Raw genomic sequence first — 26,162 nt, 5'->3', positions numbered from 1 at the left:
GTCTGACTATGCGCAGGTCTACAATACCGAACATTAAAGTACAGTACCTCATAACGTGTCTGATACCACCCACTTGCGCTACTTATCTTCGTAGGCTGATATTAGCGGCAGTCGTCTAACTATACGCAGGTTTGTACCACTGAATGTACGCTTATACCGATTAATAAAGTATCTGACCATACTCATACTGCTTTTGTCACGGTGAACTGAAAGTACTCGTAAATTCCCAACTACGTGCAGCTCTATACTACTGAATATGTACGTACAGTGACGATTTAAGTTCCAGATTATACATCCTCCTGCGCTACTTTACGTCGTGTACCGTATAATACTACTCGCAGATGTCTGCCTACTTGCACTACTTATCTTCGAGGGCTGATATTAGTGGCAGTCGTCCAATTATTCGCAGGTTTGTACTACTGAATGTACATTTATACCGATTAATAAAATATCTGACCATACTCATACTGCTTTTGTCACGGTGAACTGAAAGTACTCGTAAATTCCCAACTACGTGCAGCTCTATACTACTGAATATATACGTACAGTGACGATTTAAGTTCCAGATTATACATCCTCCTGCGCTACTTTACGTCGTGTACTGTATGATATTACTCGCAGATGTCTGCCTACTTGCAGGCTTATACTACTGATTGTATCCAAGTTTCTATAGGTTTATACGTAAGTAGCGACGTTTATCGATCTAAAAGATAAGACCTTTGGATAGTATATAAAGTATTTCGACTAAAGCCAGCGATTCGATTCGATATATTATTCAACGCACGATACATACGATAAGTAATTCTTTAAATAAAAAAATATTTAAAAGAGATCGAATGGAGATAAAACTCGTGAATCAGAGGACAAGCGAGTTTAACGATTTGAAAGCACACATTTGACCATGGTGCCAAGCCAAAGATCGAATATTAGGAATTTTGAACGTAAGGTGAAAAGGCTCCTCTTTGGTCCTGTAGACGTATTCCAGCAACTTATTAGCGATTCCGACTGTGTCAAGAGGAATTGCAGCAAATACGCCTTTGGAGGCTACGTGACGGACAAGATGAAATTTCGCGATACACACTGGATTACCCTAGAAATCGGTAAGTACCGTAGATAAATAATTCGCCTGGCAACTTTGACGTGAGCAGCTAGCAATGCAGTAATTTAGCGAGGGCATTTCGCTGCCTGCTCGAAAGTAAACTCGTTTACATTGCCAGCTCGGGTATGTTTCCAAGTTAACGCGTGTGAAATGTATGTATATCTAAATGTTATTACGATCTCCTCTATAAAGTAGAATTGAGCTGTTGGTTCGATTGATAATTCGTATACGCGTTATTATGATTATTACTATTTGATTTATCTTGATATAATTGTATAATATATCATTTTTTTTTAGATACAAAAGTATTTGTAAGGTGGGAAAGTTTTATCAAAGGAAAACAACTTGATCTGGTGACATCGAAATATCAGTTTTTAAGGATATTTTTGAATTGCAATCGACAGCCAAGCTTCTTTAACGTTTTACAATTTGTCTGCAAATTGAGTTCAATCCTTTGTTACTGTAAATTCAGAGTACAATTGTATATTGCAGAAACGTATATTACGAGAGTACAATCCTATGCATTTTGTAGAAACATATATTGCAAAACTATTATTCAAACTATTCTTACTGCATTTGATATTTGATATTTGATATTTATATTCCGTGCATTTGATACGAAAAATTGATACTCTATTATGCATTGTTTACTCTAGAAAATGCGTCAGAATTTGTTTTACTCAACGTAGAAGCACTTTAAATAACCATTCGTACTACCACGGTGTAAATTGGTAATAAATCTTGCAAATGTAATGCAGCGAACAATGAAAGTTCGAATGTACGAACCCAATGATATTTATCTTCACTATTTTTATTTTTTCACTATTTATCATTACTTATCGTCGTAGACTAATATATGTTACTTACAAATGTTCGATTGCGCACAATAATATTTAAGGTGTCCGATCGTATATTTGCCCACACTACTTATCATTCTGTACTGCAATATATAATATTACTGATAAATGTCTGACTGTGTATAAGATTACACTACCGATTACGTGAAATATTATGCAGGTTTATGCAGATTTGTAGCATTTTAAAATATATTCTATCGATGTATCGAACTGGAACAGTGTTAAAAAACAATTCATCGTTCTATGATGTAATAAGAAACAAATTGATATTTCCTTCGTAGTTCGTAAATCAAATTATTCTGTAACAGTTAACAATGTGAAAATATAATGCATCGATGAGAAATGCATTGTTATAGAAGAATTTATGCGACGACGGATAAAAAAAAAAAAGGAACAAATGTGGAAAGTTAATATCTGGCAGAACAGCGATTAAAACGTTATCGACCCGTTATAGAACGGGAAACCTGTGAAAGCTTTCGATAAATTCTCTTCTATCGTATGTGAGAGCTAATTTATTTACTGAAATAAAACGGATTCTTCTGTCGTTAGTAGTACTATAGTGTAACTGTAATTCATTACTACATTGAAAATAATTAAAATCCAATATTTCAGTTAATGGGTCGTAACTGCACGCTACACGTTTTCGTTGCTTCTCAAAGTTCCATCAAACACCAAATTATTAAACGTTCGTTATTTCTTGCTTTACGCTTTCGCCAAAAAGGACGATTTATCGAAACAATAGCTTTACAGCGGATTAATGGCATTTCGTGTTATAAATATAACGAAATCGCAAGATCAGTTAATGCATAAATTGTTATCGTGGAGGATTTTAAATAAAAGTCTATGGTTGGACGAAAATTTACCTAAAATAAATTATTATTACAAACAGTATCGTCAAATATTGCAGATCAAATATATCAAAAATATTATCAATCATCGGACAATTCCTCTTACCTTTAATATTTTACCTAAATAATTATAATCTTTCCACTTAATTTAAAAAAAAAACTTTTTTTTAATCAATCTCGAATCAAATCTTGAGTGCACCATCTATTTCGTAAGATACGCGCCGATTCGATAAACAACCGTGAAATTTTCATCAAGAAAAATAAACATCCCGAAGCATGGCGGATAACGTTTCATCGTTTCTAGTAAAACAATCGAATCGGGTCAGCATTGACCGAGTGGTGAGCTGCGAACGCGATTCGCGCCAATGGCTTGTTTGTAACTCGATCGAGTCGTGCGGTGGTCGCCTCGTCAAACTCGCAATGCTCATCCGTTTCGGAAAAATCGTATTTCCCATTGACCATGGTGTGGACCGCAATGCGCGCAATAATTCAATAAGCCGATACTACGCCGGAGCTGAAGGGTTTTAAATTTTCCGCAACACAAATCTTTTCACCGAGTCAAATGTAGCACGAAGTAATACCGTGTTGCGTGAACACCAGGCCGGATAATTGCGTCCATCCTCCTCGTGTGGCGGACGTGTATGCCGACAAAATGCGCTATGCGTCATGGAGATTGTGTCCAACGCATTGATCAGGCTACCAATGAAATTGCCTGCTAGAAATTGAATGATGCGCGCCCCGCGATTTATACCCACGCAGTATTATTCGCCAGCGTTGGATCATCTACAGAAACTGACGTATGACAAAGTTATTCGCGTGACTTAAAACTTTCATATCTTCAGATTCGAGTTTCAACTTTGCGTGGAATAATGAAACTTGCGGAGGAATGAGAAAGCATCGCATGCTTCGGGCTCGGTATGTGAAAATATCGAAAACGAGAAAATGATTCGAATGACGCTGTTGCGAATTGTCGACTAAAGAGCAACCGGTCGGGTCAAACCGATCGGTCGATATCGCGTACCTCGAATGACCTAACGCTCAAGATGGAGGAGGTTTAATAGATCCAGCGTTAGAGAAATCTAGCACTGTATTTGCACTTGTTGTATAAAAGTAACGTTGATGTTATGAACACGACGGTGGTAGGATCTTGTTGGGAGTGAAATATTTCACCCGCACGGCACGATATCCGATGATGAACCGTCCTTCTACGTTGCCGAATCTCCCTACCAGCCGTTGGGTTTCGCCCGTCCATCGTGCCCTTCCGGCTGGTCCTTTCCCGGGGTTTTTTACCTGATCTCGGTGTCGTTAGATTTACAACTCGGGGAGGACATGTAATTCGGAATTTCCTAAAGAAGGGAACGGGCCTGTCCGTACCATAAACGGACGGCCACTCAAAATTGCGAACAGGTGCTACACAAACTGAATTATGATAATTACGACAGAAAATGTTATCTTCCAACAAACTTCTTTCCTGTTAATGCGAAGAAGTTACGTCCGCCGATTATCACGCCACTGACAACGAGTCAAATAGCCTATTTTCAAAGATAGACGCAACTGTACATTTCAAGGTCGTAAACGAAGAAAATGGAGAATCGCATGATCGTCTAATTGATGGACCTCGATATTAATCATTTTGCTGGAGGAAGCCAACAAGGAGGATTTTGAACTAAACCTTCGTCTATGCGGAAGCTTATACGGAGTATCTTGGACCCGTGTAACTCGATATTAGCATAGGTGTGCCCATGGGATGCGATACACATGCGATATGCGGGATTGTGTAATAGTCAGGATCCTCGAGATCCCTCGGTACCTCAACCTCACTAGACTTGTGGAATCTCTGGGGCCGTAGGGATTCGGCAAACCCCAAAGATGTTCAAACTTCTGAGATGACTGAAGCCCTCGAATTCTCTCGACCATCGAGTTTATCAAGATTTTGTATACCTTCGAACTTAAACTCTTACAAAGTAAAGATTAGGAACTCGCGTGAATTCTAACGAATTCTAAGAGCTAAGCGTCTTCTCAGTGGCAAATATGTCTGAACCACGAGCTACGGACAGCAGAGTGAGAGGTATTTTGATTTTAAATTGCGAGTTAATTTTATTAGAATGGGAATTTTTGTGCGATCGTGGCATATCTATTTGAAAGCGCAACAAATGGCAAAAATTTGAATTTGAATTTGCATAAACATTCGCGGACTATTAGTCGCGCCGGTGGTCGTGAGAAAGCGATTCTTTCGTTTCATCGATATCGAGAAATAAATCATGCGCGTTGTTCCTTTTGTCTTAATAGAACGAACGTAGCTTTGAATCGAGCACTAGTCTAAGAAATTCGAAACGAAACAAACATTGTCTTCTACTTTCCACTACGCCAACATCGTAAATCGTATTAGACATCGGACGTTGAATAATGGTTGGCGGTTCAGTTGCAGGAAAAGAAATTTGATTTCTGTTGTTAATTCGAAGATGCTCCTTGATAAACGACCGGCAAATTGGAGATTGGGTGGGCAAACGACCCGAAGAATGGAAATGCTCGTTTCATCCCCGCACGTTCGATTCGAAGCACTCTAATGGCTCGGTAAATAAACTCCAGCTTCCTCGTCAAACCACGTTTCCACTCCTAAAACTCGACTACATCGTAGTAATTTAATTCGCCTTTTACATTCTTCTTCAAGTAATTCTCTCTTTATAACATTTGACAAGTCGTTTCGTAAAGAGCTAATTGTCTAAAATAACACTGCACGTGCATCCTACGATAAAATAAAACAATCGATTCTTAAATCCCGATATCCTTGTACGCCAACTTGCCTGTCTCTCAGTTCAGAATTTTCTTCCTTCCGAAGCTTCTACGCTAAAGCCTTTGCCTCTTACTTCCCGAAATCCAGCACCATATTTCCCTCAACGTTCCGAGTATCGTGTTCATCCCTTTGTCATTCGGCCGGAGGAAATATCGGTCGTTCGATAAATCTGCGAGCACGTGGATATAAAAATTAGGTTACAACTTCGCATATATCCTCTGCTACACGCGTTTTTCCATTGAAAAGGAAACGAACGTTCTTTTCAACCGTGTCGCGCGATAGATCACGTTGCTCGTCAGAATGCAGGTAGCTGTGAAGGGACTCGCGTACAGCTTTCAAACAGAGCACTGACGATGGAAACGATCATCCCCAATAGGAACATAAATTTCAGGGGCAATTTCACTCATACAGGTTACTGGAAGGGCGTTGCGGGCCTGCGGGCCACTACACGTTCACTAACACCACGTATCCGTCGTCTGAGCATTGTGCGCAGACGGATGGAATTATCAACCCCCAAAGGCTCGTAACTCCTGCGGATACCGTGTGTGGACTGTATCATCCTGCAAGGCGCTACTATATCAACCTGTGCTACTTCCATTCAGGATACTGTCGCGAATCACGTGTTTTCAACTTGAACGCGTTACCACTGTTTCGTAGGAAAATGATTGCTCGTGATTTTCCCACTCCGTGAAATTACTATCGCTTAATTATTTATGATTTTAGGAAAATTACTGTTGCTCGTGTTTCTATGATTTTTTACTGGCTCGATGATATTCGAACGCGTTAACCGCTACGTGAAATTTATATGTTTTACTTGTCGACCAAAATACTTCATGTTTATGGCAATATGTCGAAGATAGAGAAAACGTGATTGAAACGCGTCCGTTTCATACGCGATTAAACTGTGACGCATTGACCTAAAAGGAAATTCCAGGAGATACGAAAAAGTCGGTTCGGAAAAAATCGAAGAAGCGTTAACAACGATTTACGTTCGATAGAAAACGGGCTTATTACCAGAAAATTGACGCGTTAAAGAGTCTGAATTATATTTACACTGCTTTTATATCGATAGATATCTATTTGTTCGTGCAAGGATAATTATATGTAAACGTGCGTTACACGAAGCAAATATGTCGTACACACTGAATGAAATTATATGTATCAAATTTAGTTTGAAATCAGAGCGAATGTAGAATTATAGAATATATCAAGAATTAAGCTTGAATAGATTCCAACATATTGTTTGGAAAGGATAATTACACAGACAATGTTTCGGCAAACTACTAAATTAGAATCGATAATACGATTCTATTTAAAATTACAACAAAAGCAACGATATAATCTCATTTTCAGCAGAATATCTCCTGAAACTTCTAAACAGAAAACTGCGTTCTACCATCGATCGAGAGTGGAAAGTTAATGGAAATGGTTGCGAACGATTATCGAAATAAATTTTCCTCGGTCCACTTCAATCGAGCGCGATTATCGCGCTGAATGGGAATAAAATTGCCACGAGTAATACTTCAATCTTCCGTAACTTGAAATATTCGCGTTATCATAGAAAAATATTTCGAATAGAGAAAGATTGGACCAATAATGTTCTCAAGAATATCTAAACATTTTCACTCGAAACGTTATATTTCCTCTTCCGAAGGAAATTCAAATGTTACATAAAACGTTACACAGCTCCCGTAAACTCAGAAATTCAAAGGAGACTGCTACTATTATCGTTTGATAAAGCTTATCTTTTGAAGCTTCCAGGAATTTTTGCATGCACCTAACATCTCCAGAAAACCATAAACAGCAATTTATATCCGACATAAAACAAACGCAACCTCGTAATTACACCACAGTGGCTGATTCATAAGGCGAAACGATTAAACAGAAAACAAAAATTTCGGTGCTGTTTTCCGTTTTAAAGTCGCAGCGTGTCACGCTGACTGGAGAAAAATGCTTTGGGATAAAATAAAGGGTGGGTTGACAGGAGCCGCGAGGGACGCTCGATTTAACCCGGCTACGTTAAGGAAAAAGGAATCGATGGCTGGCGCGCATCCGCCAGATAAATCCTCGATAACCAAGGGGACAAGGTTGCTCCGGCCAATAAGCAGCTGTGGAAAATACGCCACCCACTTTACCGAGTTAACGTGCGCCACCCTTTTTTTTTTTTTTTTCTTTCCAACCTCCAACGTCCCCAAATCAAGATTTCATCTAATACGGATCGAGCCCCGATCGGATACGCCGAGGCTCTTTAACCGCTTTGCCGAAACAAAAGCGCCCATTCTCGAGAATTTTTCAGGCAAGAAAGGAAGCACCCTCTTCTTCTCGATGTCTTTAACATGCGAGAGGATGTTTTTCTTTCGCCCTATTTCTTGATGGACCGGGATTACCAGAGATCCTCAGAAGGTGAATACAATAAAAATGTAAAGCGAGAAAGAAGAGGGAAAGTGTATTTTTGGATATTGAATAGGAATCCTGATGCTTTTTCATATGTCTTTCGGCAATGTCGCCTGCGAAATTTGTATCACCTTTTTTATTCGCTCCTTTAATCAATGACCAGGAATAAGACCACGGGAATAAATCGCGTGATAAATAGATTATTGTCGATCCTTTTATCCCGATATTCGAATATATTTAGAAAGGAATATTTTTATATAAAGGTAACGGAAAATGGAAGGATTAGCTAAACGTGTAACAGTCGAGGCGAACGATATTTCGATATCACGAGAAACGATATTTGTAAAATTATACAGAGGATGAAGGAACGTGCATACGTTTAGCTCGAAGATGAAATAATTTGGAAATATGGGAATAATTGACAACATGTACTTATATATATAACTGACTCTTTGTAAAGATAGGAATTACGTAAAATTACCGAGTAGGTTCTTCGGTGACCTACAATTACAGAAATAATTTTCTAAATGAAACGCGATCGTCAAAGTCGTCGGAGGAAAAATTATCAGGATGTTTCTATCGATTCCCGGAGGAAAGGATTTTTTAAAAAGCGAAGCGAAAGCCTTCTTCGTTCATCCTGATACCTTCTTCCGATCACTCTCTCCACGAATGAATAATTTCTCAAGTTCGAAGAAAATACGAATCTTGCCGAGTGTAAAATAAGTAACTCGAGTAAGTTCGACGTAATAACGAGGAATATAAGAAAATGTACGAAGAAAATCCGCCAGTTTAACTCGCAACGAGCTATTCTGTCGTTAAATCTCCGCGACGTACAGGCATTAAAGTCGATTAGTTAATTTGAAAATGAACGTTGCTTTCCGCTATTAAGTGACATTCTTATCCGCTCTTTACAACGTAATAACCTACTTTATTCTCGTTTTATTATCCTTTTAAACTCACTGTTCACGAACGTACAAATTTACCGGCTATTCGAATTTCATCAAGTAGAGCCACACACAACGTTATTCTTCAACACGCCCACTCTTAATTGCTTTCCGACAGTTTAAACTGTGCCGCCTGACGACGAAAGGGAGAAGCGGCAGAAAGGGGGGAAGGAAAAAGAGGGAATATATTTTTTCTGATTCGGCACGGATAATGGAGTTTCACGTAAGAACCTTTGTGAGCAGCAACGCTGATAAGGTGGCCGCTTTTAAACGTTTCGGACAATAGCCTCGCGTGAGGCAGCGGACATTTCAACATGGCAGGCCCCGTACTTTGGCTGAAACGCTCTCTACGTAATTAAACCGTGATCTTTTGTCTCGATAGAACGATTAATTTAACATGTCTGCCGCATTAAGCGAACACGGCGCTAGATAACGCGATAAGACACCGAGAATTACGGCTGCTTCGCTGTCTGTTTTTATTCGCACGCCGATAAATACACGTCCTGTTTAAAGTCAATTCACCATTTCCAATCGTTCGCCGATTTATCGCTACCTGGCAATTAATTTATTCAACTTTTCTCTAACTACAGTGATTCCTGTTAACATTTCGACGTTACGATTTATACGTCTGGTTATAACAACGCTATCGAATTAATTGCTTTTCGATATATAAAAGCGGTTATTGTAAGTTACTAAAAACATAAATTTTAAACAATATTTCAAACATTTACGCATACAATGTACCATTTCTAAACGATAATAAGCGTTCCAAACGATATCGCGTGAAATTCGCGCAACTCCATTCACTGTTGAAATATTTTCGCGACTTTAAAGTTCGTTGTTATTCGGTTTGTCGCTCAAGATGAAAAAAAGCTACGTGCGTTACACCAAGAAAGGGAGTACGTCTGAATAAATATTATTATTTAAAATAGATCTATTTTTGATAAAAACACATAGACGTATTATAATAATGTTCGATGTATCGATCGACGCAGATAGGTACACGATAACGCAGTAAACGATTATTAAATAAACTTGAACCGTGTCGAAGAATTTATTAAACACGATCGTACATATGTTTATTATGGAGGACGTATAAACGAACGGCGAAGGTGTTGAAAATGTTCAAAGGCGATCCTTAATCCACTTAAAGAACCGAATAGAGCTCGTGCCGTGTCAATCAGTTTCAAAGACCTGGAAATTCATATCGCTGAATATCCTAACTGAACTGTCGTTCCACGAACTACCGGAAATCTGTGTTCAAAATACAGCCGTGCAGGGGTACGCGAATAAACTTGGCGCAACCCACAAAGCTGTGTGTAATCCAAAAGTTCGGGCTCTTCAACGCCGCAGTAAATCCATCACGATTCGAGTTATCTCTCGATCGACTTCGAGTGGCCGAAATTCAGCTAGGTGCTCCATATAAATCCCAGCCAGGCCAAGTACATGTCGACCAGCCCCGAAATATCGATTAACGATTCTTTTATTGTCGCGATTCGCCCAGAGCCTGTGCCTGTCACCTGTCTCAATCTCAACGTTAATTCTGCTTGCTTTGGAAAACTTTAAAACACCTTCCACGAATTCCAATAATTTTACGTTCGATAATAAGCACTCGGTTTTATAATCGGCCGTTCGATTAAAAATGCTACATACAACGACGTATTATCTGGCGAGAGCGTATTAAACACTTTGAAAATTCATTACCGTTGTAGGGAAACACGAGCGTGCGTGATTATGTCGGTGATATTTGAAACCGATCTGAAAATGTATTTAAAAATTTTACCGCAAATAGTAAACGATCAGCGAGTGAGATGAAATTCCAAAATGTTTCGCATCAGGTATACTGCGTATAATACATCGACCAAAGCTTTCGAATATTTTCGCGAATCACTGGAGATCTTATTTCTCTGGCAATCGGAAAATACATTTGCAAGAACGAGACAAAAATGAACGGTAAGTAATACCAGTAAGCCAGTTTCGTGAAAGAAAAATGTGCTAATTGAAGAAAGGAAGCTGGACGTTCTGATTGATTAATCCTTTCGTGACGAGGCTCTTCGAAGAAACAATGGCTTCCGTAGTGAATATGAGGAACAATATTCACGAATCATCTCCGTCAAGGTGCATTAAGAGCGTTAAATTTTCTATCGGATCTATATACTCGGCAGGAAAGCCAGGTTTTTGCGTAAATCTAGTCTCCTAAATTATTAAGCACAGGATTTATTAAATGCATCCTGAATCGAAGCGTTAAATAAGGAACGACATTGACCTCTTAAAGAGCGATATGTCGTTCGCGGAGCTGACCTGAAAAACCTGATAGTCCAGCGAAGTCTCAAATATTAAATTGCGACCAGGAACAAGTAGACATAGTTAGGTTTCAGTTATCTTGTGTAATTCCTCGTATCGCCATTTGTAAGAAGACTACAGGTCAGAATTGCGCAGCTCCTTTATCGCTTGAACTTCTTACAATTGGTGACCGGAGTGCTTGAACTTTTTACAATTGTAAAAATTGTATGAAAATTGACAGTGAGGGCATTTTGAATGTAACCGATAAATAGAAGATACTTTGAAATAAAAAGTGCCCCACTGAACGATTAAACATTTTTATTAGAACATCAATAAAAAAAAAAAAAATGAGGACAAATGTTGCATCTAACGGTGCACTGTGTTTGCATCCACATCTTTGAGGAGTAATCTACGAATATTGTTATAAACACAGCTTAGAAAATAATCGCAAATGCTGCTTTATAATCACATAATTGAAGTTGGAAGTGTGCACATACCTTACTGTTATATATAGAACGAGCAAATATTGTTAACTAATATCTTCTACACGTTTTCAACGATATATTCTGCACGTTTTGCTTACGACGAAATAACAAATGCGAATGGTTCGTTGAAATAAACGAAGCCTTGTTTAATATGACGCTATCGACTGTTACCACGGTGGTCACCCGTCGGTCAATCGGGGAAGAACGTTGTCTTACATCGTCAATTTATTATTATTTTGCTTCGAATAATAAAAATACTCTCGTGGCGTCCCAAGCGAAACATGTGATTTCAGCGTGGCAGTCAAAGCGTTAATCTCCTTAATTTTAAGAACTTCAAATGTTCAATTAATAATCGTATGTGTTATTTATCCAATATGAAATCATTCAGCTTCGAATTCATTTCCAACTCTTCCGAAACATTCAAATATCGCGGTATATCATGATCGAAATCGAACACAAACTATACTCGTGGCCTAAGCCTAAGCGAAACAGTCGGTTGAAACTTTAAAAGCAGATGTCTAGGTGCATAATCCAGAGCTAACGATATCTGGGGCTAGCAACTTTACGAACCACTCGGTTTCACCTGCAAACAACCATAGCTCGAAAATCGTCTAATCGTTATAATTTTCCCTGCCTGTGTTGACTACATACTAACTCCTTGTTCCTTGGTCGTCAATACTGATTAACAGATCGTAAACCTATGATATAATACCTACAGACGGTAATCCTAATAAACGTTCCCGTCTCCCGTGAGCCCAATTTCCTTATATAAACCTGTTCCAAAGGTATATCGTGTGATACATTATACGGCAAAGATAATTCTTAATTTAGAAAATTATCTGAGCGCGCTTTCAGTGTACTGAATTATTCATTTTATCGTCTTTCCACTAAATACAAATTCTCGATTTGTAGTTTCTTAATCGACTAATGTCTATATATTCTATGGCTATACCTCAAATTTATATAATTTTATATACAACGAATATACATATACATATTCGTGAGAGAAATTTCTTACCAAACCAAATGCTTCGACTTTCTTTGGATAAAAAGTATTACAAGCGTCCCCAGTTCCAAGACACCCAGAAGCGTTACTTCCTAGAGCATATACTATTTTATCCCTTGTTATAAACCAAAGCAAATGCTTCGACGTGTAAAATTTTATTTCCCACGCCGCTCTAGGTGCGCTATTAGCTACAGAAATGGTCATTATATGAAAATACCGAGCCGCGTTTAATTAATGGTAAAAGATAAAAAAGACTTAGTTGCCCATTTAGAAACGGCAAAGCGAAATTTCCATAAATTTCCCGCTATCGATCACAAACACCAAACGGAAATGAAAAATAGAGGATTTCAATATTCAGAACCATTCACACGCGCTTCATAGTGGCAGAATGATATTACGATAATCTTCTATCGATAATCAAATCTGCATTGGAATAACGACAGGCTGCAGAATTTTATAATGTTATGTAACCTTCTACAATTTCGCTTTACTGTTACATCAAGTAAAGCATCCTGTAGCTTCTACGATACTAACTTTACAAAGCACAACGAAATCTCGGAAAATGTTCGGGACAAGTGGTAAAAATATTACGCAATACCGTGTTCTGTACTCTTAAATAAAACTCTGCAAAAATTCTATCATCCCTATCGCAAAGCACGATCAAATATCCTACAAACCTCATAGCGAGCGAAACATCCGAAGCAACCGTGTATTATACGTATGATAATACAACCTACGAATTCTTTGGACCATGAAAATCAGCCTGTCGAGCGTTGCCAATAAACTCGCCACGTATATTCGCGAAATCCGGAAGCGGATGTCGAAAAAGGGAAAAGAAAGGGAGAGGCGAGACGATGGCCCGATCTTCTATCGCGACGCATTTAAGGAAGAAGCTTTCTCGCGTTGTCCGCGGCACCACGTTTGCCAGGAGTTTTTTCAAAGCAGCAGCAGCTCCTCTTCGTCGTATACAGAAGTGCATGTACATGTCAGGCCGCAGAACGGACAGCGAGCAAATACCTTAGGCGGATATACGTGCTCGACGTCAGCACGGAATCTTGATCCTCCTCGCCTCCGTTTTCGTGTGTCCGTATGCACACGCGCTCGCTCACGCATACATACGATATATGTACGCTATGCATTCTCGTGGGGTAAAACCTCGTCGACGGCTGCACCTCTAAAGCGATAACTCACTGCCACTTCGCCAACACTCTTTACACCAGCCTCGTGTCCTGCCCCCGTCAGTGAAACGACCCTAAATTCTACGATTGAGTTGGAACGTGCCTGCTGAAAATTGTTGGTTTCGCGCTCCATTGTTTTCAGAGGTTTTAATTGCGTCAAGTTTCTCCTATTTCGAATCCTTTTTTCGTTTATTCGCCGTTCTTTTATTTGTTTTTAACAGTTGCCTTCATTTACGATTATCGAATAGCGACAACATTTTTTGGAACGATCGTCGAACGTAGTAGAGCTTTCCAGGGAAAACGTATCGTTCGAAGATACTTCTGAAAAATAGAATTGTTTTCGGAGGCTTCAATTTGAAGAGCTTTCCCGATTCGCCACTCTTCTACCTCTCTTTTAGCTAGTTTTTCGTATCGACCAGTTTTGTCCAAAATTATCGAATCGCATTAGCAAGATTCAAGGACGAACGGACAACGTTACGTTCTTGCGTCTGGGAGGAACGGTTTATAAAAGTGTGGCCGTGCTTAAGGGGTTAAGGACGAACATAAGCGCGTAAAGCGGCGAAAAGAAGTTGAAGAAAGTCAAAGAAATGCTTAGAAGGGGAGGATACGCGAAACTTCCTGTCGTAAGAATTGATCGAGCAGGGACGAACTGGCGGTAAGGAGGCAATTCTTAAGATTCATGCCCGCGGGCTCCACGATTTGGCAGTCTGGAAACGTTTTCGACTCGAGACTCGAGGCTCGAAGTAAAAGGATGACCCGGTGAAACGATTCGCAGGCAGGTTGCAACTTCGAAATCCGAGCAACGCCAAAGGATAGCGCGATATAGGGGCGAAAGGGATGAGATACAAGGAAGGGGAAGGAAAAGGAGAAAGATGGAGAGCTGGACGGGTTGCGCGAAGAACCGAGATCGTGAAAGGATGGCAGCTCGTATTACCGAACTTTTAAAGTATCTGCGAGCAATATTGTCTGCGCGATGTAAGATGGAACGTCGCCATTTCGCTTTCTTTCTAGGGATGCACGACTGCACGACCGTGTTCTCGACCGACGGCATTTTATCCGCCTACAGTGCTTGATCCTCTTTCTCTTGGGAATGTTTCACACCTCTTTTGTCTTTCGCAGCGCCGCTTTTCCACGGCTATCCCACTTCCATTCCGAGCGTACCGAATTGTTTGAGAGTCGTGGCGAGGTTCGAGCGTTTGAAATCCTACCAAAGGTAGGATAATAAGATAATAAGAGCGTATACGATACGTGAAAATTATATTAATGTAGTATAGTGGACAGATTGTCTAAGAAATATCGAGTGAACCATAAATAATGTTGCGAGAAAACCTAAGTGCCGGCAGGCCGAAAGGGTCTGGAAGCTTCAATGGGCCGAGCTGCCCATCAATGTGTGGTCGGTCCTTCGGTCGAATTAGGCGGAAAAAAATCCTACGTGACCATGGCCGCGGTCAGTTGCGGAACACGTACGTGATGGGGCTATGAGAAAAGAAAAAGGGATGCTTAAAGGGGAAAGAGGAATTAACGGGCGGTCGTGAGTTGAGAAGTCAGAGTGTTGTCGGCGTTGTCGAGGAGGATGAAAGAGAGCGTTGGAACCGTGGTGACGAGAGTTATCAATTAACTGTTTAGTCATCTGAGTTATAGCACATTACTGTAACTAGTTCACGTTAAATAATCATCGTTTTCTGTTCAATTCATTGTAAATTGTTGTATCGATCAATAAAAAATCCTACATTAACGAAGAAAAAGGAAGGAACATAGCACAAAATTACGTTGCCTCCTCTCATGACTAAAAGACAGCAAAATAAGCTTTTCTCTGACTTCTTTCGATATCTTTCTACCGTTTTACGAATCTATTTTTCCCCTTAGTACGTAATGCGTAATCTTCTTCTTGTCGTTCCGTCGTTGAAAATACGCTTAAGATCTTGTTACTTTGGCTATTTTCTCTCTCCCCTTTCCTGCGTATCTCCTTTATTTACGTTTATTACCTTTATTATCTCGCATACAGCGCACTCTTACGATTTAGATTTCTCTTTGCTAACCCTCGTTTTCTCGCTTCTTCGTTTCCACGCTCTTCGCAACTTCTACCTTGTTACTCCCTCGTTCAGCCATCTCTCCTTTCGCTTCTCTTTTGTAGTCTCGCGATGCTTCGTTTATACATCTTTATGCGATGGTTCCTCGACGTGGAGTAATATTCATTCGTTGCTTGACTCAAACGAGCAACCACGATTTTCAGCCGATGATCGACGAGCCTTTTCACGCACCATTTGCAACACGCGCGTAGTGACGCGATCCATGATCAAGCACGCACGTGAAAAAGAGAGTTTTCTACGAGGATTTAATATCCTATCGGCGCGCTAATACGCTCGCGTTAGGACGTTGGAAATATTCAACGTTTATATCGAAATTTCAACTGAAACTAAGGATCGCGTTGTCAAATAATCTAGCGGACTACCGTACAGCGCAATAATAATACAGAGCTTCTCTAATATAGAGCGACGAGCCTGCTGTTTTGCGCAATTCATATTAAAATCCACTTTATATTACGACGATGAGCAATATCGCTGCTTTATTTTGGAAATTTTTAATAAGAAGCCGCTTCATATCCTGAAATATGCTGATTATATGCAACCAGACGTAGTTTTCATTTAAACTACGACTTTACCGCGAAAAATTTCCCAGCCAGATGAATCTATCTACATATCTACCTATCTACCTACCTTCGCCTCTTCGTAACGACACAAAAGCATATTAACCATGCACAGCTAACAGTTTCAAATCTAAACGAATAACTTTATTTAGTGAATAGTTTCGTTGAATGCCGAACGAGTAGAGAACATTGACGTTTTTTCACACGCGACGTATCCAGAAAATTACAGGCGTACGAACCAACGGATATTTATGAACGGCACGTATGAAAAGAAAAATTGATAGCCGGAAAATTCGATATCTCGGCGATTGGCGAGCCATCGATCAAACCGGCCACGCTTTATCGGTAGTTACTAATCACCTTTCCAGGTCCAGACAGGCGGGCGAGTTTTATTTTAGCATAATTCCAATTTTATCCCCGGACGAGCAAGCCTCTGTTGCTCGAAGATGAATAGCCAGAGGCAGCCGATCAGATAAAACGATTCTGAAAGATGGAACGTACCAGAGAACAAAAAGAGGGATAAAAAGGATAAAAGAACGAAATAAGAAGGAGCGAGGGTGAAGAATTCCGAGAGTCGAGTAGTAGATAGAGCCGTAATTCGGTCCAGTCAGCTTAAAATGCAAGCTACCTTCGGTCCGACCGCCCGATTTGAATATCCAACTGAATTAAGACAGGCTCACGGGCCATTAAGTCAAACGAAAAGAGAGGTGGAAACTTTCTCGTGTTCCCCACGACGAAAAGAGAATCGCGATCGAATTTATATCGCAACGCTTGTATATATATATATATATAGGATGCTTTAAAAGGTCGCTCGAATCGTTCTAAATTATTTAGAAACTTCTTCTGTTGTTTCAAAGTTTTAAATGTTAGTGGACAATCGATTTTGGAATATTCCGCGGACTTTAGACGTCTCTTGGTTTTGTCAGATGGATCAGCAATTTTGTGTATGTTCGTCTAATGACGACCAAGATGACACTCATTTTCGAGAGTGATTCGAAATGATATTTTTCAAACAGCGATACAGGCTTCGAGGTTGATACATTTGCAACGTTTCTGCTACTCTGGTGAGCTATCGTTTCTTTTATTTCTGCAATTCATTATGAACAGAATGGACAACTGTCCCTGTCTGATCTGCAACCTAGTAACGACGATGGTTAATTTTATAACTTTTCTTTCACTCTTAACGCATTAAGATTCATTGATTTTATAACTCTGCAACTGATCATATTTGAACCCACGTTTAACAAAACTTTCTTGTTTCCTTCGCTTATAAAGTATCCCAACTTTTGAACCACCTTGCATCCAGGTGAACCACGTATTTTGTTTATTCGATCGTTTATCTCTCGTCTCTCGGTTTCTTTGTGCGTATGCACGAGTGTATGAAATTTCTTCCGATTGAAAAGCAATTTGCGAATACTCGCGACTCGATCGATCAATCGATATAGAGGTATTTACAAGCGAAAATGCACAGTAAGGAATTTAAATTGAGCGCTAGATATAGATACGTGTACGGTAGCTTGCTCGTTATTTGACACGCGTGTCAAGGTATATAGAATTAATCTTTTATATTTAGTTTGGTCAAAGAACTTGACTACAGGCAATCAATTTTTCGAAAGATTTCACAAATTTCCATGAGAATAGTGTCAATACAAATAGAGAAAATTATTAGTGAAACTTTTTTCCTTTCGAAATTGACATGTAAAATGCATGACCCGTATCGATCGTCGCTCGCACTTTTACGTTTGTGGTTTTCGATACTCTATAGCATGGCACATTCGTGACCCTGTAACTTTTAACCCAAAAATTTAAAGAACGCTCTTTACGCAACTTACAGGTGAAACTGCAAGTTTCTAGCACTATCCACAGAGAGAAAGTTTTACGTTTCGAAAGAAAACCGAAAGTATAGGTCGACATATTGCTTATCGTTGATGAGCTATGAATTTGCTATTCATCAAAATTCACAGTTGTTAATTACACGCACGGTATGTACATCGTTAGTTTTCGATGTCTTTATTGCTACTGTTACTAGGGTGCAATTCCACCGAGAAGAAAGTGATTACCAAACTTTCGATAAAAACGATAAATAGACGATAACCTTTAATTAAAATATAAAACAAGAGAACCGTTTAAAAGAAATTAGATTAAGCCACGAAATAATTAAGACTTGTCCTTCGATATTCTGAAATGTTCTAACAGGTATTTTTTTTTTAAAAAAGAGAATATATATATTTTTTTTTAAGTATGGTAAGCAATTATAAATTTCCAACTGCCATAGGCAAACAAACTTCATGGATTAAACTGTACGATACGACAGTTTAGCCGTAGCAGAAAATCGTACAAATGGGAAAAAACGCAAATAAAACATTAAAATTCAGAATAAAACGTTTCCGGACGTTTAGCTGGAAAATTCAAGAGGGAAACCGGTGATTGAAAATTCGAGTGCGTTGCCCATATATTTGAAGCACGAAACAATGCAACGACTAAATAATCGAGCTTGGAATATCATCGTATTTTTCCCTCTCTCTCTCTCTCTCTCTCGTACACACACTTCTTTACAGGCTATTTTACAGTTGTCAACTGAATTTTTAATTGACCATTTCGAAATAAACACGAAAGCCACGGTCAATTTACGCTGTTGAACCGATTTGTATTTTGGTAGTGACGCTAGGCTATTCGAGAATCGTCTCTAACAACGTGAAATTTGCTGTTTACCATTCCGCGCCAATCTGTGAACACGCACGCATTAACACAGCTTTATTTCATTTTCCACAATTTCGAAACGTTTCCCGATTTTCCACCATGCAAAATAGTCCGAGAACGACTCCAGTAATAGCATCTAATATAAAACTTCTTTACGTTTTCGTAGAAAGATACGCATTTTATGTCTGTCGGAAAGTTCTATCCATTTTCTGTCGCAGGATGTTTACAAACGTAAAACTGTTACAAACTACGAGGGCCGATCGGAAACTTCTGGCAATCGCTGCTACGGGTTGCTTTATTTGTTATCGTCGTTGTCATTTCGAAAACTTCGATATCTGTCTTCGTACGTTGCACAGTCATACATACGTTGATACTATGAAAAATGGTGATCTTACGAATCGTGCGACTCGTCCATTAGCGCTGGAAATACACGCTTTGCATGTTTTATGAGTTTGAACAAAGCGATAGTGCGACGTACAGAATTTGCCGCAGAGTCAAGTTGTAAAGAGTACAACTTATTGTATGGAAATTATTTAGATCGGTGCGAGAAGACTTTTCCTATTAAGTTCTCCATTAAGTAGGAACAAAGACGTAAAGTAAAGGAAGAAAAATCGATTTGGAATCGATGGTACAAGTTAACTTTTCCTCAGAATGTAAACAGTTTTTCTAAAATTGCGTCACAAAATCGCCAATAGAGTGGCCGCAAAATAACAGTGAGAACTCGGCATTGTTTTTGTTCAATTTTAGCTTTAGCCGGCGAGGAAAAATCGTTAGCGGCGGGAATCGAGAAACGAGAGCGGCGAACAGAAAAGAAATACTTTCCTTTCGGGAAGGGAACAAAGGTAGCCCATTCGAACGACGATCAGAAAACTCAACTATCGACATATTTGGAACCGTTCGTGACGAACACATTCTACGACGTATTTTCATATTTCCATATCCATAACGCATAATACATCACGGTAAAAACACAGCGGTGAAAACCATGCCATGCTGACGTATGTAGCCATATAGTCTTCCGCTTTTCATTCTTTTTGACGGCGTAAAGTGATCTAGCTGATGGAATAGCCGTACAGATAGCGTCTCGAAATTGAAAGCACGAGTTCTTTTCAAAGCAAACACGCCAACATGCGTTCGACACCTATGAATTTTTTTTAAAAAGTCTAAGAAAATCTCCAAGATTCAACTTATAACGATAATAACGATCAAATCTTTGTTTATCACGCTTACGGATCTTCTTCCCTCTTATTCTCCAAATTAAATTGTCTTAAAATTTCAGCGGCAAATGATAAAATCACGAACTTAAGAATCGACGTCTTGGGTGATCTATTTTGCTGAAATGTATGCACGACGAAGATCGATCATTCTTAAACGCGATATCGGAAAACGAGAAAAAGTCTACAGTTTGTAGAAAAAAATATTTTCAAAACGGGGCAAGAGAACGGCAGGAGAACGATGGCCATTCGTTAAGCTGGCTGCAGTGTTTATTAGAACAAACCACTAGAGAAGGAAACAAGATTGGAAACTAACGCGTCCGACGAACCGCGATTCGGAGAGATCACACGACGGCGCAAGCGAATTCGGCCATTTCGTAAATCAGTAGGGTGAGCTAAAAGCTTGAAATCGGTACACCGTGAAAAAGCGCACTTTCGCCGCGGTACAATGCACCTCGGGGCGCCAGGACCGGATAAACAACGCTTCCGTGAAGCACGTCCATCGATTACCTTGCTCCGCGTTAGTTCCACCGAGAAAAAGGAACTATCCTGCAATTCAAAATCGTGTTTATTCGTCCAACTAAGGATCTTCTCGATATTGACTCATTAACGGCGAGAGCATATTCATTCGTAGTTTGTAGACCGCGGATTTTTATGCAAATTTACGATCAAGGATTATCAGACAACTAAAGAAATGGAACTAAAATGGAAATTCATTTCGTCTATTGAAAGTTATAACACGTAGCTACTCTACTTTAGATATTTCGCGTGTTTCTCTGTATTTGATACGTATTCCGTGCTCGTAACTTTGAAATGTAGCACAATTTCGCTGAAATGCGTAGAAATCAGTGGTCTAGTCATTTCCTTTTGGTCGATTTACATCATCGAATAAAAATATATGTTTTTCTCGTTCTATCCGTGAAGTTGGACGGACTTTGCTGTGTTTTATGCAACAATATAGTAACTTTAAAAGATTCAAAACAGACGCAGTTAGCATAGAAAATCCAATTTTCCTCTCGGAACTTTTACGCGTTCAACTTTTAAATATTTTCTTCGCTTTATTTACATACAAGTTATACAAATGAAAAGTCGCAGTAAAAGAGCGGAATGTTAAAAAGTGTTAAAACAGAACGAAACGTCGCCCGACAACAATCGGAGAACCAAGAGGGCCCAGAAACGCAAAATGCCAGAGGGAAAAGAGGCAAACACGAACGCATGGCGCAACAAATCCAAGGGAAAAGTTTGTAGGCGAGCGGGGGAAAAAGAAAATGGCTAACATCTTGCGGAACATACATGGGCGAAAAAACTACCGCAAGAAGTTCATGGCATCGAGCGTCTGTATTTCCAAGCGGATGTAACATATACATGAAACTACGAGATCTATCTGCGAAATCACCAGCCGTCAAACTCTTTTTACGATTACTTACTTTAGAAACGGAATAAGCGTTTTACGTGGAACGAATCAAACGCAAACGTTTGTTCGACGTTACGTTAAATAAACCGTCGTTAAAATAATCAAGCTACGCTGTACATGTACGTACTATGCGTATGATTGGCGCGTAATTTCTTGTAACAGTGATATCCCTGTTATCCGACGTGACGTACAAAACTAAAAGTAAAATTGTAGATTATAAAAAATGAAGTAACAGAGAAGATGAAATCTACGGGAAATAATAAATACCGTGCAAAAAGCAATTGCAACGAGAATACGAAGTTTCCTTCAGTTCTCCTCCTCAAAAAAAAAAAAAAAAAGAAAAAAGAAAAAAGAAGAAAGAAGAAAGAAAGAGAGATAAAGCAACCCATCTAAGAAATTTCGCCGACGAACAATAGATCAAAAACATCTGCATTTGAAACACCAGCTTACCAGTTCAGCAACAATACTTTCCTGTACAATTCCGAGGTTTCGCTATATCATTGCTAGATCCATGTTGCGCCGATTTTCTTTCAGAATCGATATGAACGGCCGCGAGTCGGACCTACGCGATCCATCTCGCGGCCATTGATCGCGGTTTCATCGCTTAGCCCATACGTATGTATATATCCACGTACAGGTGCATCTGCAATGCGCGTACCGATTGTTTGTACCGTGCACGTACGGATACAACTGACGGCGCGCACAACAATCACCATACGAACCGTTACGTACGCAACATACGTCGAATACGTTTGTAGGGCTGGTGTACGCGCTCATGCATTTATTTATGGAAGATACCGAGAGTCAGAGGGCCAGATGCAGCAATACGGCGGAATCGTGCCAGTTTACAACGACAACGTGTATCGCGCGACTGGGGGAGTCGTATTTACATTCGCAACTTTCGCAGTTTAACGACAAATACGCCGCGCTTACCTCGCGCTTTCTCTCTACGCTTCGCGTGTACGCGCTCTGTTTTGCGGTTGAAACGATTCTCGTAGCTCTCCGATGTCTGGCTTAAAAAATAGAAGCGGTACATTTATCGGCTGCAAGTTATTTGCGCAAGTAATTTCCCTTTCTACCGTTTTGCATTTTCAGTTTCGAAGATAAAATTAATCCACGGTTTCGATTTTCGAGACACGCGAATCTATTTGCTATTCTTGGCTCGAGAGGAATTGCTTCTGCGATTATCGATACGAATACGAACTAAATACCGTGTTTTACCGCATTTTCCATAAATCATCAGTTCAGTGGACCGTTTGAATTATTTAACTTCGATAAATGTAATTTATAAACGCATCGTGTAAAATTTCATAACATACAGAGACATATTGATATAAAGCGGAATGCACGACGAATAGGAACTTGGGATACTGCAATTCTTCGTGTGTGAACTAGTATTTTCACGACGTTACATTTCTAGTACCTCGGAGGGATTACTACATTTCGTATCGCAGGTACAGGTGTTGCGAGCTCGATATGCTATAAATTAATAAAGCGCAATCGGATTTGCGACAGATTCCGTAGATGACCGACTTACGAAATCTGCATAGCGCGTAAAACATACAGCTTGTAATCGATACCGAAACACCCGTTTCCAACTCACAATTTTCTACCCAAGTTTCTCCACTTCAAAATTTAAGAGACCTATTGTTGTTTCAGAATTAACAAATTTGCTTCTATTTCCGAAAAGGTAAAGGATTAGGACACTTTTCGCAAACCAATTTTAGAAATGACTTCGTATCGCATTCATGAAACCATATCAAACAGGATGCCTATTTCAGGAAAGAAACATGCAATTTCATAATGTAGAAATGCACGCGATTGAAATCTGTCTTACTACGACTACCTGTAACATGAAAAACGAATAAAAGTCAAATGTAGAAAACATGGACGCTAACTTAGAATTTCCATCGAATCGTTCGCTTCGCTTTATCGGGTCGGCCGAAAAGTTTCTTTCGTTTTACAAGGAAACAATGGATGCACGTACGATCCATTTTGTTCTATCAAACTAAAGATCACAACGTTCGACAGATTAAGTTTCATGTTTGTATAAAGATGCGTCGTTGTAAAAGACGTGTCTGTAAAAGAAAGACACTTTTCCGACAACCAACCTAAGCCAATCCTCCGTTTCTCAAAATGATCTCTTTTACACGGTTCGTGGCATTAAAACGCGTCAAATGAAATACGAGGAGCATCGAGCCAAGATGAATTCGTTATCACGAGATGGCCAGAACGTGGCAAATGGACAAAGTATAATTCAGGAACGAGGAACATGTTGAACGTAATTGGCCCGTCTTGTTATTGTTAATTAACGTTGGTCGACAGTGTCGGTTGATTGATAATTCGATTGATCATCGTGGAATGGCAAAGGACTACGATGGTTTCGGGAGACCTTGCGTCGCCATTTTCAAATTGCGACAAACAGCTCGCGAATCGACATCGGTCTAATGGATCGTTAGCGTTTGCCACGCATAGTCGAGTGTGCTTCCGTGCATCGTACCGCTAACGAGATTATACGAATATGTCGCGACCCTCGATGATACACAGTCGTAATTACGCGGTCGCGTATCAAGAAATTGGGCGACGAGGCATGGGTGCCTGAGCTTTCCCGACCCTCGAGTTTGACCAGCGCCGAGCCAATGAATTTGTCAGTCAGAGGATAGTAAATTAGTCAGCGAGGAACCGAACCATAAAGCATCATAGGTTTTCCTAATGTTTAATTCGATAACAGTTTTATAACGTTAGAACCAGCCAAAGTGATCGCTACGAGACTTTGTATTTTTCTAAGCAACTTTTTACCACCAACTTTTGAAAACGATTCTCCTAACGAGAATCGTCCAATAAATGGCCCATCAGTTTCATAAATTTGATGACGCGATTGAAGATTGTAACAAAGTTTTCTACGGACAACTTCAGTTTCCACCAATCTATTTCGCGTCCTATCGATAATAGTAGATTGAATAATTGAAATAACAAGAGAAAAAGTTATATCGATAACGTGACAACGAACACGAACAATCACGATAAATGGCAAATATTCTCGCCTGTACCATAAACTTCAGAAATTGCAAGGGAGGTTCAAAGAATTTCTGATACGCAATCAACGATCACCCTACATGTAAGCACCCTAAACACCTTCCAACGACGTTAAACATCCCCTATCATCCTCGCCAATACCATCAGCCAGCTTAAACGAAAAGCTGTCTCATCTGAGAGCGAGCAGGAAACGCTCTCGAAACACCCTCCATATCTCTCTGTATCTTTTGATAATCGAAAGCCCGCAGAACACTCGAAAATGTTCAAAAGCCGATGAAAGTTTCGTTCCAGAACGTAGACGAAGATAACGTAGATAAGAGTCGTTTCGATATTAGCTCGTAAGCGAATCGGGATCCTCGGTGCGTGAATTAGGAAACTTTCGATCGATCGTAGATTAAATGCGCGCAGCTTGATAGGAAACGCGTAATAATTCCACGACTATGTCCACAGGATACGACTGACTCTTGGTATTTCGACTGCTCCATAATCCATTCGGGATTACACGGACACGAAGCTAACCCGAGATTCTGCAGCAATCGCTCGGTCTGACGCGATTGAATCGCGAGATCGCAGCAAATTGAAAAGACGCGAGGAATGAGGATGATTCAACGGACTCTCCGTACTTATTTGCCTCTAAATACTTGAAACCACGATGGAGCTTGCACGAGTACGATCATTATCACGTGCGAATATGCGAAAAAAGGACAAATTACCGATATGCTTTTTTATTTATAAAATGTTTCATATAAATAAATATGTACTTAATTTACAATCTTAATTACACTTAATTTCGAAAGGAAAGAGAAGACATAATGTTCGACTTTGCGACTATTAATCATCTCTATGTTGAGAGTTAACTGCAACTGTATTCCCAGCAAAATGATGAATTTGGATCTTCGAGAACCGTAGAGCTTACATCGCCTAATCGTATTTTGTCTCTTAAAATTGCAGGATACACGTCGAGCAACGTAACTCTGATTCGACCCGTTCGCCATGAATTCTCTGGTAATTTTTCGCTACGTATATCACAGTGTTCGATCACTATTGTAGTAGTAACTTTGGCGAGCTGTAAACACGTTTTCATCGTCGACACGAACCAATTCGTAAAACGCGTAACGCTTGAAATTAAGGCGAAATAATTCGTTCGAAACGATGTCGAACGCGAATAATATTATTTCTATGACGAAAACCGAAACGAACCGTGTAATATATCCGACAGAAACAGTCGTGCGCAGAACGTTACGAATATAACAAATACAAGTT

The 26,162-nt window shown here is 39.7% G+C and overlaps 1 protein-coding gene and 1 long non-coding RNA gene across 6 annotated transcripts in view; one reads left to right on the top strand and one right to left on the bottom strand.

The window, feature by feature from the left end:
- Positions 1-26,162, bottom strand: part of LOC122573241 (peroxidasin-like) — a 342,454-nt gene that overhangs the window by 174,513 nt on the left and 141,779 nt on the right. The gene's annotated exons all lie outside the window — the stretch shown is intronic.
- Positions 16-25,479, top strand: LOC122573244. Of its 3 annotated transcripts, XR_006318693.1 has the most exons (5): positions 16-129; positions 281-409; positions 561-681; positions 830-1,100; positions 1,397-2,065. It is a non-coding gene; the product is annotated as an uncharacterized LOC122573244 (long non-coding RNA). The 3 variants fall into 3 exon arrangements; XR_006318694.1 differs by lacking the exon at positions 1,397-2,065 and adding an exon at positions 25,350-25,479 and having other exon boundaries at positions 561-1,100; XR_006318692.1 differs by having other exon boundaries at positions 561-1,100.

Source organism: Bombus pyrosoma, linkage group LG11 (assembly GCF_014825855.1).
Source record: "Bombus pyrosoma isolate SC7728 linkage group LG11, ASM1482585v1, whole genome shotgun sequence".
Taxonomy (NCBI): Eukaryota; Metazoa; Arthropoda; class Insecta; order Hymenoptera; family Apidae; genus Bombus; species Bombus pyrosoma.
Note: the sequence above shows the minus strand (reverse complement) of the source record. Positions and strands in the feature narration are given on the sequence as shown.